The sequence below is a fragment of the Aotus nancymaae genome, unplaced genomic scaffold (genome assembly GCF_030222135.1).
Source record: "Aotus nancymaae isolate 86718 unplaced genomic scaffold, 86718_ANA_hifiasm-v0.15.2.pri h1tg000040l, whole genome shotgun sequence".
In the NCBI taxonomy this organism is placed as follows: Eukaryota; Metazoa; Chordata; class Mammalia; order Primates; family Aotidae; genus Aotus; species Aotus nancymaae.
The window spans coordinates 21,911,995-21,928,723 of NW_026988454.1; the positions used below are offsets into that span (position 1 = coordinate 21,911,995).

The 16,729-nt window shown below is 36.8% G+C and overlaps 1 long non-coding RNA gene across 1 annotated transcript; it reads right to left on the reverse strand.

The window, feature by feature from the left end:
• Nucleotides 1-388: 388 nt before the first annotated feature.
• Nucleotides 389-4,698, reverse strand: LOC105717559 (uncharacterized). Its single transcript, XR_002478365.2, has 3 exons — nucleotides 4,318-4,698; nucleotides 2,723-2,963; nucleotides 389-1,632 (listed from the first exon to the last, which is right to left on the reverse strand). It is a non-coding gene; the product is annotated as an uncharacterized LOC105717559 (long non-coding RNA).
• Nucleotides 4,699-16,729: the final 12,031 nt, after the last annotated feature.

The window sequence follows — 16,729 nt, forward strand, 5'->3', positions numbered from 1 at the left end:
AGAACTCTCCCCATAATTTATGTCTATGATTTTGGCTACAGATGACCATTAAAGGAATATAAGGTCATAACCAGTAAAGTCTTCTGCAACTTTCAGAAAATAAAATGAATTTGTTAACCGGAAGTTGTGTCGATTAATAGTATAAGAATAAACAGACTGTCTATTTTCTCTGATCTCAGTAAATGGCATTCATTCTTTTATGCTCAAAGCAAAAACTCTGGAGTCATCCTAGTGCCTTTTTCTTCTGTCATCCTTCACATCTAATCCACCAGCCAATCAAGCCCACCCTCAAAATACTTCTAGACTCTGACAACTTTTCATCATCTCCATAGCTACCACCTAGTTCCTGACAGGATCACTCTTTTTTTTTTTTATTTTCAACTTTTAAGTTCAAGGGTACATGGGCAGGTTTGTTACAAAGGTAAATGTGTGCCATGGTGGTTTGCTGCATAGATCTTCCTATCATCCAGGTATTAAGCCCATTATCCAGTAGCTATTCTTCCTGATCCTCTTCCTCCTCCTACCCCCTACTCTCCAACAGGCCCCAGTGTGTGTTGTTCCCCACCATATGTGCATGTATTCTCATCATTTAGCTTCCACTTATAAGTGAGAACATGCAATATTTGGTTTTCTGTTCCTGTGTTAGTTTGGTAAGGATGATGGCCTCCAGCTCCATCCATGTCCCTGCAAAGGACATGATCTCATTCCTTTTTATGGCTGCATAGTATTCCATGTTGTATATGTACATTTTCTTCATCCAGTCTATTATTGATGGGCATTTAGGTTGATTTTATGTCTACTATTGTGAATAGTGCTGCAAAAAACGTGTGTGTGCATGTGTCTTTATAAGAAAATGATTTAGATTCCTTTGGGTATATACCCAGTAATGAGATTGCTGGGTCAAATGGTATTTCTGCTTCTTTGTCTTTGAGGAATCACCACACTGTTTTCCACAATGGATGAACTACTTTCACACTGACCAACAGTATAAAAGTATTTCTTTTTCTCCACAACCTCATCAGCATCTGTCATTTTTTGACTTTTTAATAATCACCATTCTGAATGATGTGAAATGGTATTTCATCGTGGTTTCGATTTGCATTTCTTTAATAATCAGTGATGTGAAGGATTTTTTTTATATGTTTGTTAGCCACATGTATACCTTCTTTTGAGAAGTGTCTGTTCATGTTCTTTGCCCACTTTTTAATGGGTTTTTCTTTTTTTTGTAAATTTAAGTTCCTCATAGATTCTGGATATTAGGCCTTTGTGAGATGCATAGATTGCAACAATTTTCTCCCATTGTGTAGGTTGTCTATTTACTCTCTTGATAGTTTCTTTTGCTGTGCAGAAGCTCTTTCATTTAATTATATCTCATTTGCCAATTTTTGCTTTTTTTTAATCCACGATAATCTCCCCCATCTCAAATTCTTTGCTTAATTCCTTTTATAAGGATCCTTTTTCCATATTAGATAACATGTACATGGAGGGATTAGGACCTGATATCTTTGGGGTCATTAATCAGTCTACCACGGTGTGATAGAGGGATTAGTTTGGATACTCACCTAATGAATGTAAGTTGCCATCCTGTGAACCTCGAGTTGGTAATTTTCATGAACAAGATGTTTAGTGCACCTGTTCATTTTGGAATGAAGGAGTCATTGAGAGTAGAAAAGTGAAACTAAAAATACTGAAACAGTTAAAAACTAGCACAGAATATTTCCCCCTATAGTGACTTCAAATTTGAGCTTTAACTTCCCATTTTAAAGTTTTAGATTTTATATGTTGGAACTGAAATAAGTGTTTTGAATATATATATATATAAAAAAATACAAATCTAGCCAATCATTGTTGGCAACCTCGAAGTGTTTTGTCAAATCTTTATATTCACTGTAAGATTTCTGCATGCCAGAAATGTTGCCCCTGTCCCCTCTCTGTCTATCCTCCCACCTCTGTCTACCCTCCCACCTCAGTCAGCACAGACAAAGGCCAAGAGAAGTGACAAGTGATTGTGTGATAGACAAGCTAATGTTTGTGTGGAGAAAGCACTTTTGCCCCTGAATCCCTGCTGGTAAAGGACCTAGAACACAAGAAGCAAATCTTCCAGTTTCCTTCAGGCCTTCTCTTCCATAAGTGGCCTCCTCCCTGGAATTGGAAACCACTGTCAAGTATCCATGTCCCCATTGGCCCAGCGTGAGACTTCTGCACCTTTGGTTCTTTGAATGCTACCTGACATGAACCCTCTGGCCACTTTCAAAATGAGATCAGAGGTTGCTGGCTCCTGTGCTGCTAATAATGTCTGATAATGATAAAACCACATCCTACTTATCATAAAAAGCACTTTGATATGCAGCGTCTCTTTCCAAGGTGTGAGGAAAACAATGGTAGATAAGACACGTTTTCATCACTTAAGGATCATTTCAATCCAGTTAATTATAACTCATTTAATCCCAGAAATGGAGAAAGGAGAATAAGAGAGTTATTATTGTTCCCATTTTCCAAAGGAGGAAGCTGGGTTTAAAAAATAATTTTCAGGAAAAGGTTAAATTGTGACTTGGATGTTCATTTTCTCTTGCTTCTGCCATGTAGGAAGTGTCTTTCACCTCCCACCGTGATTCTGAGGCCTCCCCAGCCACGTGGAACTAGTTCTTATGGATATGGTGACCTATTCTCTGACACATGGAATGCATTTACTGATTATGACATTATACACTTGAATACTTACGGTTCCAAAAGGACTGGGCTGCTGTATTCGAACTGTGCAACTGTGAAGATGAACGCTGTTACTTAGATTTGGCCAGGCTGAGAGGCGTTCACTACATCACTTGGCGAAGGCAGAACAAAGTCTTTCCTCAGGATGAGTGCCACCATCCAACCCTGGGGGAGCAGCCGAAGTTCATCAACTACTCTATGTAGAAGAATTTATGTATCTTGTCCTTCAGGCTGCAGACCACGTACTGTAACACCTGAAGTGGCCATTTAAGAAGAAATGTGATGAGCTATAAATATGCTGAGTCTGTTTGCAAAAAGAGAGTGTTTAAACATTCCAACACCCAGATTTAGAATTAAATCGGTACAGCAACCTAGTATTTCCTATCCCCAGATTACCTTTTCTATGCCAAAACATACCTTCAGGATATTGTCATGTGTTTTATAGACGTTAGGTGTTTCATGTCGTTTTTGTGTCACTGCTATTTATCAATAGCAAGAATTTTTTTCTTTTTTCTTTTTTAATTTTTTGTTTCTCAATAGCAATAATTTTGCACTGAAAACTTTTACTTTTTATAGTTCAAAAATTGGGCATGGACTCCCTGATATAATTGAACTTACTTTCTTCCCTCTCTCCCTCCCTTCCTTCCTTCTTCTTCCTTCCCTTTCTTCCTTTTCCTTCTCTTTCTTTCTTTCTTTCCTTCTTTCTTTCTATTCTTTTTTTTTTTTTACAGAGTCTCACTCTGTTACTCAGGCTGGAGTGCAGTGGCATGATATTAGTTCACTGCAACCTCCGCCTCACCTGTTCAAGCGATTCTCGTGCCTCAGCCACTTGAGTAGCTGGGATTACAACCTGTGCCACCAGGCCTGGCTAATTTTTTTTTTTTTTTTTTTTTTTTTTGAGACACAGTTTCACTCTGTCACCCAGTCTGGAGTGCACTGACATGATCTCACCTGACTGCAACCTTCACTTCCTGGTTCAAGTGATTCTTGTGCCTCAGCCTCCCGAGTAGCTGGGATTACAGGTGTGCACCACCAAGCATAGCTATTTTTTGTATTTTGGGCAGAGATGAGTTTTTGCCATGTTGGCCAGGCTGGTCTCAAACTCTGGGCTCAAGAGAGCCTCCCACCTTGGCCTCCCAAAGTGCCTGGATTACAGATGTGAGCCATCATGCATGGCCCTGAAATTTCTCTTTTTAGGGATACCAAAGTTTTCAACTTTTTCATCTTAGAATTTGTAAATGTTTTTGTAGAATGTCAGATGATTGTAATTCCAGAGTGTTCCAATTTGTTTATGATGTATTTGGGTAAATTTACAACTGCTTTTTTATTTGCCATAATCTGGTTATAACACTGTTTGTGGTAGGAAAGGAAAACATGCAACACACACACATACACACACAGTTGTGATTCTCAGCACCAAGCTACAGGTTCATGTTATATAGATCAGTTTAGTGAGCTCCAGGTTATATGCATCAAGAACCTGAATAAATCATGACACTATATTAATTTATATTTACTTGTTTCATAAACAAATCATGTTTTCCTAAAATGTAGCAACTACATGTGATAAAAGCAAATTAGAATATTCTGTAGGTCTGTTTTGCATACCTTCTATCTGGTTTCCATGGATTCCTTCTTAGCCATGGAGAGCATTTAATGATTAATTTATATATGAAATAGTGTTTTCCATTTTATATGAGTATTTGTAACTGCATATACCAGTGCGTATGCATCTACCTCTATCAGCATGAAAGCATTCCAGTCTTTGATTTCCAAAACTTCAAATTAGCATCACGAAGATAATTTTTCCCTATAAAAAAGTAAGACCAACAAAAACAAAGACATGTGACTGATTCAATCAAAATGAAAAAGAAGCCATAAGAAAGTGTCATTGATTAAAAAGAACATCTGGAATGTAGCCCCACTCTTTGAATGGGATTCATTTTTTACTGCTTATGAACTTTCAATTTAGTAGTCAGAAACTGTGGATTTATTTTACTGCACAATGTGAAGTTTACATGTTATTAACACGAGTAGTCTAATTTAGAGACTAGTTCTATTTTTTTAAAGTAGGGGGGCAGCAAATTACAGCATAGCTAAATACTTTTTAAAAACATTTTAGAGTTGTAAAAAAATGTATCAGAAAAATGACACACAAGACAAAATATCTGGACCTTTACAGAAGATGTTTGCTGACTCCCACTTTAAAGGATTTGAAGAGTCTTCTATAACTGAGGACTATTTATTAAAATGCCTGTAAAGAAACTAGTGAATCGCTGTAGCAATAGCTTTGATTCAGATCTTAAAATCGTATAAAATGAATTACATGTTGTGTATAGAATGAATTTTTAAATGACAGGTATTGCAACTGTTCTTTGTGCAAAATACTGAGTAACCACTGGGAAAATATTTCAGATGAAAGGAATGACAAAGGCATGTTGTTCTTTGCGTCAGCAAGGCATCAGCATCTGAAAAAAATGATCTGAAGAAAAAGGTTTCACCATTTGTCTTCTTACCTCATTTTAAGAAGTGTGTGGAAATGGGATGCTATAGACTAGTGAGAATTTCAGAAATTGAGAATAATTTTATAATAAAACTGCTATATTTGCATGTTTTCCATTTAAAGAGAGAATATATTTTATATAGACAAGAAAGTACATTTAACACTTTATGGAATTAACTTTTATGAGACTTTTTGTGGGAACAAAAGGTCTTCAACTTGTAAAATGTAAAGATTGCTCTTTTTATTAAGTCTTTAAAAGGGATGCATTTCATTGTATGTTTTGAGTATGGCTTTGGAATAAATAGTTTTATATTTTTTAAAAGCGTGACTTTCATACAGATATAAAAATGAATAGATGTTAAAGATTTTAACACATTCAATGAGGGAAGCAGACAGATGTTATAACCATTTCAAAAAAGAAGTCAAGAAGCACAAATTTATATGGCATAAAAGAATGTTTAAATTAATGGCACATGAAAGCAGCTGTTTTTCCCCTTGGGGATAAAGGTGGGGAGGAGAGAAGTCAATAGAGCTGTGGCAGACAGGACAGAATTTGTGTGACTATCAGGTAGGTTCAACATAGAGTTGTAAAAGTAGATCCCATGAAATCAGATCACCAGAGAAAGGATGTATAATTGCATAGATTTCCAAATAGGGCCTGGATGTAAATCTTAGACTTTCCAACACCAAATTCAGGCTTGTTTTACTCTACCACATTGTCCTAGCTTCTGAAAAATGTACTCTTATGTCAGCTTAAGTCAAAGAAAGTTACCAAAAAGAGAGAGAGAAAAAAAAAAAAGGAAATGAAAGCATAAAAGGTAAACTGGTCAGAGGTTTTCTGCTATTTCCCCTTACTGAGGCACAACTCCTGAAATGAAGCCAGCTGCAGAACTTGCTCAAATGCATGTTGCTTCAATTGCAGTTGGAATAGCAGCTTGAGCTGAGATGGAAATTAAACACCTGCTTCTAAACCCCGACAGGAAACTCCTAAGCAGGGTCAAAGACCACCTGTCTTAGTCAGCTCAGGCTACCATAACAAGATACCATAGACTCAGTGGAAACAATAGATTTTATTCATTCACTCACTCATCCATTCATTCATTTATTCATCCATTTTCGCACAGTTCTGGAAGCTGAAAGTCAAAGATCAGGATGTCGCATGGTTGCTTTTTAGCAACCATCTTTTCACCTACTTCCTATGTCCTTACATGGGAAAGAGAAAGTGAAAGCTCTCTGGTACCTCTTTCTATAATAGCACTAATCCCACCATGAGGGCCCAATCTTCATAATCTCATCTAAATCTAGTATCTCCCAAAGGCCCCATCTCTAAAGTCCTAAGGGTTAGAACTTCAATCTGCGTGGGAAAATAGTTCTGTATATAGCAATACCAATGTGTGAACTAACGGGCTTAAGCCAGGGACCTGAGATGGTCACAATTATGGGCAAGAAGATGTTCAATGCAAAATAATGAAATTATAGCAGTTTACAAAAATGTTACAATTTATGTTTCTGAATGTTCCATACTAGAAACAAATAGAAAGGGACCATGGTCTCAAAGAGTGTGTGTGTGTGTGTGTGTGTGTGTGTGTGTGTGTGTTTATAAATTTTATTTGATAAAATTTATAGCCTTACCAGGCTGAAGAAGGGAGAAAGTTAGCAAAAAATGATAGTAGCATTAATACATTTGCTCACTACTAATGATCTAAAACGTGGCAATTCAAAAGGAATAAATAATTGTTTCATCGTTGACTGTCACAGAATCTAGGGCATCATCAAACTTTGGTCCCTGTGGGCTTTTTACGTGGAAAGAATGCCATCTCTCTCTCTTTTTTTACCTTAGCTTTATTCTCCAAACATTTTAAAATTTCATTCATGGAGTACATTTTGCTCATAAGCTAAGTAGCTTACCAAAAAAAAAAAAATACATACTTTCTTTGTACCAGATTGTTAAATACAGCCTCTTTACAAGAGGCTTTATTGTTTTGTTGTTGCTGTTGTTTTTATTTTTATTTTTAAAATTTTTTTTATTTTTTATTTCCATAGGTTTTTGGGGAACAGGTGGTATTTGGTTTCATGAGTAAGTTCTTTAGTGATTATTTGTGAGTTTTTTTTTTAACTTTAAAAAATTTTTGGCTTCTTTTTAGAATCTTTTTCAGTTTACATTTGTTTGGCACAAGTAAAAATAACAGGGCTTATTCAATAACAAATGTCTCTAAGGAATAAACATTAAGACACCCAAATTAGGGTCTAAATTAAGGAAAGGCAAAACATGAAGAATAAGTAAAGAAACGAGGAAGTGAGAATATAGATGACAGACCTAAGAGATTTGTCTTAAGTTATGGTCATGCTACAGGGAGAGGGGAGGTGATCTGTCAACAAGGTGAAAGAATAAAGCACTTACATAAAGAAATGTAGGTTTATATATGATGGTATTGGCTTTGCAGGTTTGCGGGAACCACAGCACAAGCGAGACACTCGCATGATGCAAATTACTCATGTGGATAAACAATAGCTATGCACATATCACAAGAGATCTTTTAACAAAATCTATTTAGCAACAATTTTCTAGTAATACATTATAAATAATCATAATTTTTCAGTGACTTGTATCCTACCGAGTCTCAGTCCTGGTTTCTGACAGCCAGCTCCTTAATGAATTACTAAGGACAGCAGGAAGCAGCCACCAGAAGATGCTGCTTGTGAAAGTTACCTTCCTGAAAACACTTTGATCGTGTCACTTCCCTAATTACAAACCTTTACTGGCCCCTCTTTGACACTGACAATGTCCTGAACTCCTTAAGAGGGAAAAAGTTGTCCTTTACTAACTAGCCCAGATCTCAAGATATTCTCCCCTAAAAACTCTGCTCACATTAAGCTCACTGTCACATTAACTTCAACACCTGTGCACCTTTGCACAAGCTGTTCTCTTTACTTAGAATGCTCTCCTTCCTCTTTGTCTTCTTAATAAGATGGGCTATTGCAAAATGACAACTTACCACTGCCAATTTCATCCAGATTGCTTAAAAAAGTTGTTTGTTGAAGGAGCTATACAAATTAAACTCAGGAAATATGTTGCAATATATCTGCATTTATCCATCCATTCTTTTGAAAACCTTAATCTTATTTATGTCTACTTTTGTACAGGCAGGCCTGATTAAGTTCAACATGTTATTCTAAAGATTTTTTTTGTCCTTGATTAGCTTAAATAAAATCATTGGCAATCAATCCTCTCATTTTCAAGTCTTAACACAAGTATCATCCAGTCTCCTTTACTAGTAAATCCATAGATCTTCATTCATACTTTGGGTAAAGCATTTACAATGTGATACATAATTGATCTGTTTGCCTATCTGCGTCTTTCAGGCTGGATAGAGATTCCTGCATTCCCCTTTGTATCCTCAGCTCTAACACAGGTCTCATACATAATTGTTGCTCAATACATGATACATTTAGATTCAAACTCCAGTCCAGTGAAATTGGACACTACACAATTTGCTTTTAATCATTCATTTAATCTTTCAACTAAAATAAACTGAGCATATACTATGTGTCAGACATTGGGAATACAAAAACTAATAATATATTGTACCTACCTAGTGCTAACATCCAGAAAAAAGAAGTAATCTTATACCTTCCGTGTGAGAGGGTTTTCTAAGACGTTCATGAGAATTTGATTTAAAAATTAGGAAAATAAGCGTTGTACCTCTTTATTAGTCTTACACAGGAAACTACTTCACAGACTGTTTCAAAGAGAAATGCAGTACCTCATATAGTCAGAACGGAGTTTGACAGCTAAAACACAAAGAAATTGTTCAACATCTACTATATAACTGGCAAGCTCTGTGTAAAATGCTGTAAATGTAAAAACAAGACAAAATATTTGTCATTATGTAAACTTGCTATGCTTGGGGAAAAGTATACACCCACGAAACTGTTACTACAATCAATGCCATAAACTAAACCAACACTTCCAAAGGTTTCTTCCTCCTCCTTTTTGTTATTATTTTTTTCTTTTTTCGTAAGAGCATTTAACATAAGCTCTACCATCTTAGCAAATTTTAAAATACACAATGCAGTATTGTTATTCATTACAACGAAGAATGTAATGTACAAAGGCTCCATTTTGTACAGTAGATCTCCAAAATCTACTCATCCTACATGAATGAAACTTTGCAACCTTTAACCAACATCACTCTATTCTCCTACCCGTGGTCCCTGACAACTGCCATTCTACTCTCTGCTTCTATTAGTTCAACTATTTTAGATTTTATATATAAGTGAGATCATGCAGTGTTTGTCTCTCTGTGTCTGGGTTATTTCACTTAGCATACTGTCTTCCAGGTCCATCCATATTATCACTGATGGGAGAAATTCCTCCTTTTTATGGGCTGAATAATATCCTAGTGTGTTTATGTTTGTATATCTATATCTATATCTATATCTATATCTATGTGTAGGGGGTATATCTATCTATCTCTGTCTATCCATCTATCTAATATTTTCCTTGTCCATTCATTTGTCAATGGACACAAGTTGTTTCCACATCTTGGCTACTGTGACTAATGCTGCAACAAATACAGGAGGGTGGATAGCTCTTTAAAATACTGACTTTATTTACTTTGGATATATATCCAGAAATGGGTGTGTGCTGGGCATTTTTATATTCCTATAAATATAATTGAGCATTATTCTGAGATGCAGCTAAATTATGCAAAAAAGTTTGATTTTGGGGGAATCTCGCTTTTGTGATTTGGTAGGCATATCAGAAGCAGTGGTAGGTAAAGGTATAATTATTTCCCACTACTGAGGCAAGACCTTCTTGAGTACTCTACACAGTGCCCATGAATTATGAAAAGTTCTACTTTGGTGAAAATATGAACTATTTTCAGCCTTTGTGAATGTCAGGCACTGTTCTTTGTGATTCATTCAGGTGATGTTTTTCCTGGCCTCAGGTGGTTTTCTCACATGTGAGCACTGACTGGTACTCTGCTTAATGCTCAGGGGTTGTTTGCTGCCTATTTCCTGCATTCTTTTTTGGTGCTACTCTCTTTTTGTAAATACTCTTCTTGTGAACTCTAGCTACTTTGGCTTCCTTGGATCCTTAGTTCCCTGTCCTCAACCTAGGGAATCTGCTGGAATCTACCAGTGATCTCCATCCCTGTGACATGACCTGAAAATGCTCTTATGGAAGTAATCTGGGGCAACCATAATGTTTGTCTTGTTTGTTTCCTGTCTCTGTGGTATCATTCTCCTACACTGCCCGATAGTCACTCTCCAGAAAACCATCGTTTCCTATATTTTGCTGGATTTTTAAATTTGTTTCAAATGATAAATCCATTCTCGTTTTTCCATTTTGCAAGAAAGCAGAAGTCACTGTCACACAATTTTGAAGCAAAACAAACAATAACAAAAGAAAACTTGTTTATGGAAATCTTATCCCTTTCTAGATTTTTAGAAACATTTTCTATTTAACATATTGCCATGGTATGAATGTTTGTGTACTCCTCAAATCTATATGTTAGAATGCTCATTCTCACAGTGATGGTATTAGGAAGTAGGGCCTTGTGGGAATACTGCTAATTGCCTTCTAGCAACACTGCCATTTGAAAGATAATAATAGAAACAACAATAATAAATGGATATTGAATATTTGCCATAATAAAATATAATCAGACTCATAAATCCAGCTGAGAGACTAGGTGATTTAGTGTCCACTTAACAACAAAGAGCTGATTAGTAATAATATTAGTTAATGCTAAAAACATACATTATACACCAGGCACTATTGTAATTCTTGACATATATTTACTAATATGATCTACTATAATTAGTCTATGGGAAAGTTCTGTTTCTATATTCATTTTACAGGTGGGGTAACCTAGGCATTCTCCAAAGTCTCTCATCTAGTAAATGGCAGAACCAAATTTGAGCCCAGCAGTGTTATTCCAGAGTCCCCCTCTTATACTAATCTCTCTCAATTAGCCTTTAAATTTGTTTAAAAATGAAAGCCAGGGATTATCACAGCTCTGTGCGTGTAGGAGTTCAATTTTTTCAGAAGATGCAAAGCAAATTTTTAATCTTTGCAGCAGTGCTCATATATGCATGCAGGGAGAATATTGGGCATAGCCCAATATTCTGTCATTAAGTTCTCTGTCTCTGTTTTAGGGTAGAAATGATATTGCAAAATGCTGAGTTGTGGATTGTCCTTTTAGTGCTGTCTGATAGAATGTTCTGTGATGATCTAAATGTTTTATATTTGTAGTATCCAATAGCCAGCAGACATACATGGACATTGAACCCTTGAAATGTGAATAATATAACTGAGAAATGAAAATTTTAATTTAGTTTAATTTTAGTTAAATTTAAATGAAACAGTCACAAGTGGTTAAAAGTTACTGTATTGAGCAGAGCAGATCTATGATGGAGAAGTTTTCACTTGTCATGACAAAGGGCAGAGGATACAATAGTATCTTCTGTGAGATACTATTTAAAACCTATGAGAACCAAAATAAAGCTCTTCTAGCCACTCTCTATGATTTCATTCCACCCACTCTTCCCCTTCCCTCTTCCCTGCCAGGCAAAACACACACAACATAAACACACACATAACACACAGAGACACAGACTCTCTCTCTCTCCCTCTCTCTCTCTTTCTCTGTCTGGTTTTCTCTGCCTGAAATGCCCCCGCCCCTAGCCTTGCAAATGTCTCCTTCCTTCTCAAAATGTCATCTTTCCTTTCTTGCTCCCCTGAATCTCCTTAACAAAATTGATTGTTTCTGTGTTCCTAGGTGTGATGGTTAATTTTATATGTCAATTCTACTGTGCCATGGTGCGCTCAGAGTAAACATTAATTCTGGCTGCGTCCATGGGGGTATTTCCACATGCGGTTAGCATTTCAATCAGTGGACTCCATAAAGTAGATGACTCTCACTGTTATAGGCTGGCATCATCTAACCTGTTGAAGACCTAAATAGAAGGAAAAAAGTGGAGGAAGGAGGAATTTTTCCCTTTTGCTTCTTGCCTGCTTGCCTGAGCTGAGACATCAGTCTTCTGAGCTTGAACTGAGATTTACATCTTCCACTCCCCTGGTTGTCAGGCATTCAGAATTGGACTGTAATTATACCACTGGCTTTACTGGGTCTCCAGCTTGCAGATTATAGGACTTTTCAGCCTCCATAATTGCAAAAGCCAATTCCTCACAATCTAATACACTAGCTATAAATGACCTCGGTGATTTAAAATTAACTGTTTATCAACTGAGGATGGATTGCTGCAGTAAAGAAAGAGAGAGAGAGTGACCGAGGACTAGAAGACCACAATCCAAACTGATTTCATAGAACTGCACAAGGGCATGAAATGTCCCTGGTAGCATGTCAACCAATCATGTATTGTAACAATCTCAGCTTTGCTCCAATTATTCAAAAGATAATGAATACATATTAATTTTGACAGTGTTGCCATATTTCCCTCAGTTTAGCAATAAGAATTCTGTGTTAGAAATGCACCTCATCATCTTGTGTAAAACACAGAACTGCCAGTTTGGGGCTTTTTAGTAGAAAACAATGGCATGCAGGATACTGATATGACTCCTGTGAATGAGTTGACTTCAGGAGCCCAACTTTACCGTGATACTATTCAATATGCCCAAGGTATCCCCACAGTTTGCAAGTATCCCCACAGTTTCTTGGAAGGTGCCCTTAAAGATTTCTTTTGGAAACAAAATGAAACAAAAGAAACCTTTAAGGGCACCTTCCAAGAAAAATGTAATATCTCTCACTACTAATGGGACAGTCAAGATGCACTCCTCATATAAAAAGAACTTGCTATTCACCTGGAGGAGTGCAGTCCGTTGAGTGCCTCCTGCTCTAGTGCCCTCAGAAGACTAGATATGCCTGGGTATGGTGTACCAGGGCCTGGCCATCTGTCCCTTATGCAGAGCTCCTCCTTTATCACTGTTTGCACCAGAGCTCTCTTTTGGTTGGCTGAGGTTTTGTCAGTACTATACTTAATGCCCTTTGAGGCTAGACCTGCCCAATCCTTCTTTCCTATTCTCCCTTTCTACAGGGGTCAGACTTAGATCACAGCAGTCTGAGTCTTTCTTTGTCTATTCCTGCTTCCTTTTCCTCTTCATCTTTCACTGAAATTACTCTAGATAAATTTCTTGCTCTTCTAATTATATTTTGGTGTCTGTTTCCCAGGAGACATAAACTGATACAATTAGATCAAATTTTAGAAACAGGAATCAGGCCTATAAGCACAGGACTTACCTCCATGGCTTCTCCATCTGCTTCCAGGTTGAATCAGCAAGAGAAACATATATTGTTTCTTATTTTTAATTCATTTTTATTTTAAAAGTTGGTCTTTTGTAGAACAGTGTTCCAGAAACAGAAATAGGTTCAGCTACTGTCAAGAACTTTTTTCCCTACTTGATCCATAAAGTAAAAGAAGTAACAGGTTACTGTAACTGGCAAAGTGGGATTATCTAGTTTTGCTAAGCCAGTAAGAATGAATTAAGACAATTTTTTTCCAATAGGAACATACACAAATATAAATCCATATAAATAATTTTTCTATCGCCTAAAAAAGATTTATGATTCTGTTTCTTAACATATATGCTTCCCACTAGACCAAACAGAAATTTGAAAGGAAAAAAATATTCTGGAATTGGTTCTTTTTGAAAACTATATGAAATATTTACACTTAGGCCAATCATAAGAGAAACCCTAAATTCAAATGCAGAATTCTCTAAATTCTTATGCCTATTGTTGACACAATGAGACATTCTGATATTCAGAAGTTTGGCTTTGTAGAATGATAATACCTCAATTAAGTCTAACTATCCTGTCGAAATTTAGATTATACTTGGTAGGAAATCATAATGGAGTGAAGACATTATAAAATCTATAAAGCTATATGACTTTTTCACATATTAAAATAAGTAAGAAATCAGTTTAAACTTACTGGAACTCCTTTTCTAAAAGGAACTTGAGAGGTTGTTTTTAAGCCACCACCAGCACTGACTTTATTGTTTTAAAGCTATTTCTCAGCATTTAATGGAAAAAATGAAAAACAGTTATCTGTATTGCTCACAAATTACCTCTAAATTATTGTGTTTCTTTTTAAAGGTGAAATCCCTCCTCAAATAACAAATATCCATCACATATATCTTTATCACCCCTGAGAGGATGTAAATAAATACTGGCAGATTACCAAGACTTGTTGATGATGATTTAGACACCAATAACTCCAAGACAGACCTAAAAGTTTTGCAACATGACCAGATCAAGTGGTGAAAGAACAAAAGTCAAAGTGAGGGGCTAGGGAGAGATCCCAGGACACCAGGGTGCTAAACCTGCCTCTGCCATGTTGGAAGAGTTCTTGACCTTTCCAAGCCTATTTCCTCACTCAGACTGTGAGAGGACAGGTTTTGAGGATGTCTAAGCTTCATTCAATTAGCAAAGCTACTTCCTTTGGATAAGAAGAACCAGGAGTGAACCATAAATATTTCCAAGGTATAAAGTTGGAGCATAAAGAAAAACCCAACCAGTCTTTCCCTCCATCTTCTCACAGAAGATTGATTTAGAAAAAAATTATCCATCAAGTACAAATGAAAAGATGTTTAACTAGTCATAAAACCTGCAAGTGTGATAAATGAAAGCAAGTAGTTGAACAAAAACTGGAATGCTTTGTACCCTTCTCAATCTTTAATCTGCCCTTACACATCAGGTTCAGGGCCTCCATGAGAGGGGTCATTAAAGACCTAGGGATTACAACGGAAGGTTTTTAGTAAGAAGGCTCTCAGTTTTTCCCTACAACACGCTTGAATGCACATGCTGGTCAAATAAATCTAGCCCATTTGACTAAACAGAATGTTTCTCTTCTTTTTTTTTTTGAGACAGACTCTTGCTCTGTTGCCCAGGCGTGGGTGCAGTGGTACAATCTTGGCTTACTGCAACCTCCACCTCCTGGGTTCAAGCAATTCTCCTGTCTCCCAAGTAGCTGGGACTACAGGTGCACAACACCATGCCCAAGTAATTTTTTTTATTTTTAGTAGAGACAGGGTTTCACCATATTGGTCAGGCTGGTCTCAAACTCCTGACCTCAGGTGATTCTCCTACCTCTGCCTCTCAAAGTGCTGGGATTACAGGCATGAGTCACCATGCCTGGCCCAGAATGTTTATCTTTTGAGCTACTATTTTAAATACATAGGATAGAACTTTTCCATTTCTAAGACTACCAGATAGTGTTCTCTTTTAATCTAGAAGACATTATCACTGTCATTGTTGATATAGCATCTACTCAGTTACACTCCTGATTTTCAAAAGTCAAACCCATGTTGCAATCATTACACAAGAAAGGAATTGAGGATAGGGAATACTAAAGATGTCAAATATTATCTCTGAAGAAGCCAAGATTAAACTTTTTATGTCATATTCATTTTAGTCAATTTCTAAGTCTTTAATAATCCAATTTGAACACAGTTGGGAGTGTCCTCATTAATCTAGGTCTGATGACATGCACAAAGCCATACTAGTGAAGGGAACAAATAAGAAGACTGGCAATCAAAACATAATAAACCAAGTGCCATAATAGAAGAAATCCCAAAATCCAGTTTGAGGAGATGAAGAAAGCAGGATATGAATGGGAACCTGAACAATGAGGGGAGTAGCTAGATTTTGGTGGGATTTAGGGGAAAGGGAGAACACAGGGTCAGAAAACTATTTGTAAAGGTTCCAGAAGCATGAGAGACCAGATAGTATTTAAGACTAAGTATAGAGTTTGGGAGAATGGGAGCAGATAATGGCAAATGGAAAGACTGGAGAGGCAAGTGGGACCACATCATGATGGAAGGACAGGTTGAACCTCCATTTCCAAACACTTTTCACCTACATTCTGAATTTTCATTTTATCTCCACAGTAAACATGCTTAGAAAGCATACTGTCATTTTCTTTTTTTCATTTTTTTCAAGAAAGGACCTCATTCTGTCACCCAGGCTGGAGTGCGGTGACATGATCATAGCTCACTGTAATCTCAGACTCCTTGGTTCAAGTAATAGATCCTCTCACCTCAGCCTCCCAAGTAGCTAGGACTACCGACATGTGCCATCGCACCCAGATATTCTTTTCATAAATTTCTTGTAGAGATGGGGTCTTGCTATGTTGATTAGTTTATATTGACATTTTTATAAAAGGGAATGAAGGCTCAGAGTAAAGTGATTTGCTAACATTTCTTTAACAAATGTGCTCTATATTCTACTTATAAGACTGTCTCCTGTATCCTAAAGTGTTAAAAGGTGGCTGGAGGAGGAATGTTGTTAGCAAGTGTTCTCTTGCCATTCATTCTGTAATTCGTAAGTTACTCCTAGGCCACAGACTTCCACACCCATCTGCATCACCCATTAGAAAATTTATCCATGGCTTTTATAGGATTTAAGCCTTAGACTGATTCCCTAGGGGGTCGTTGGCAGAAATAAAAAGTGACTCATCAGACATAATTAGTATCCTGGAATTCTTGCT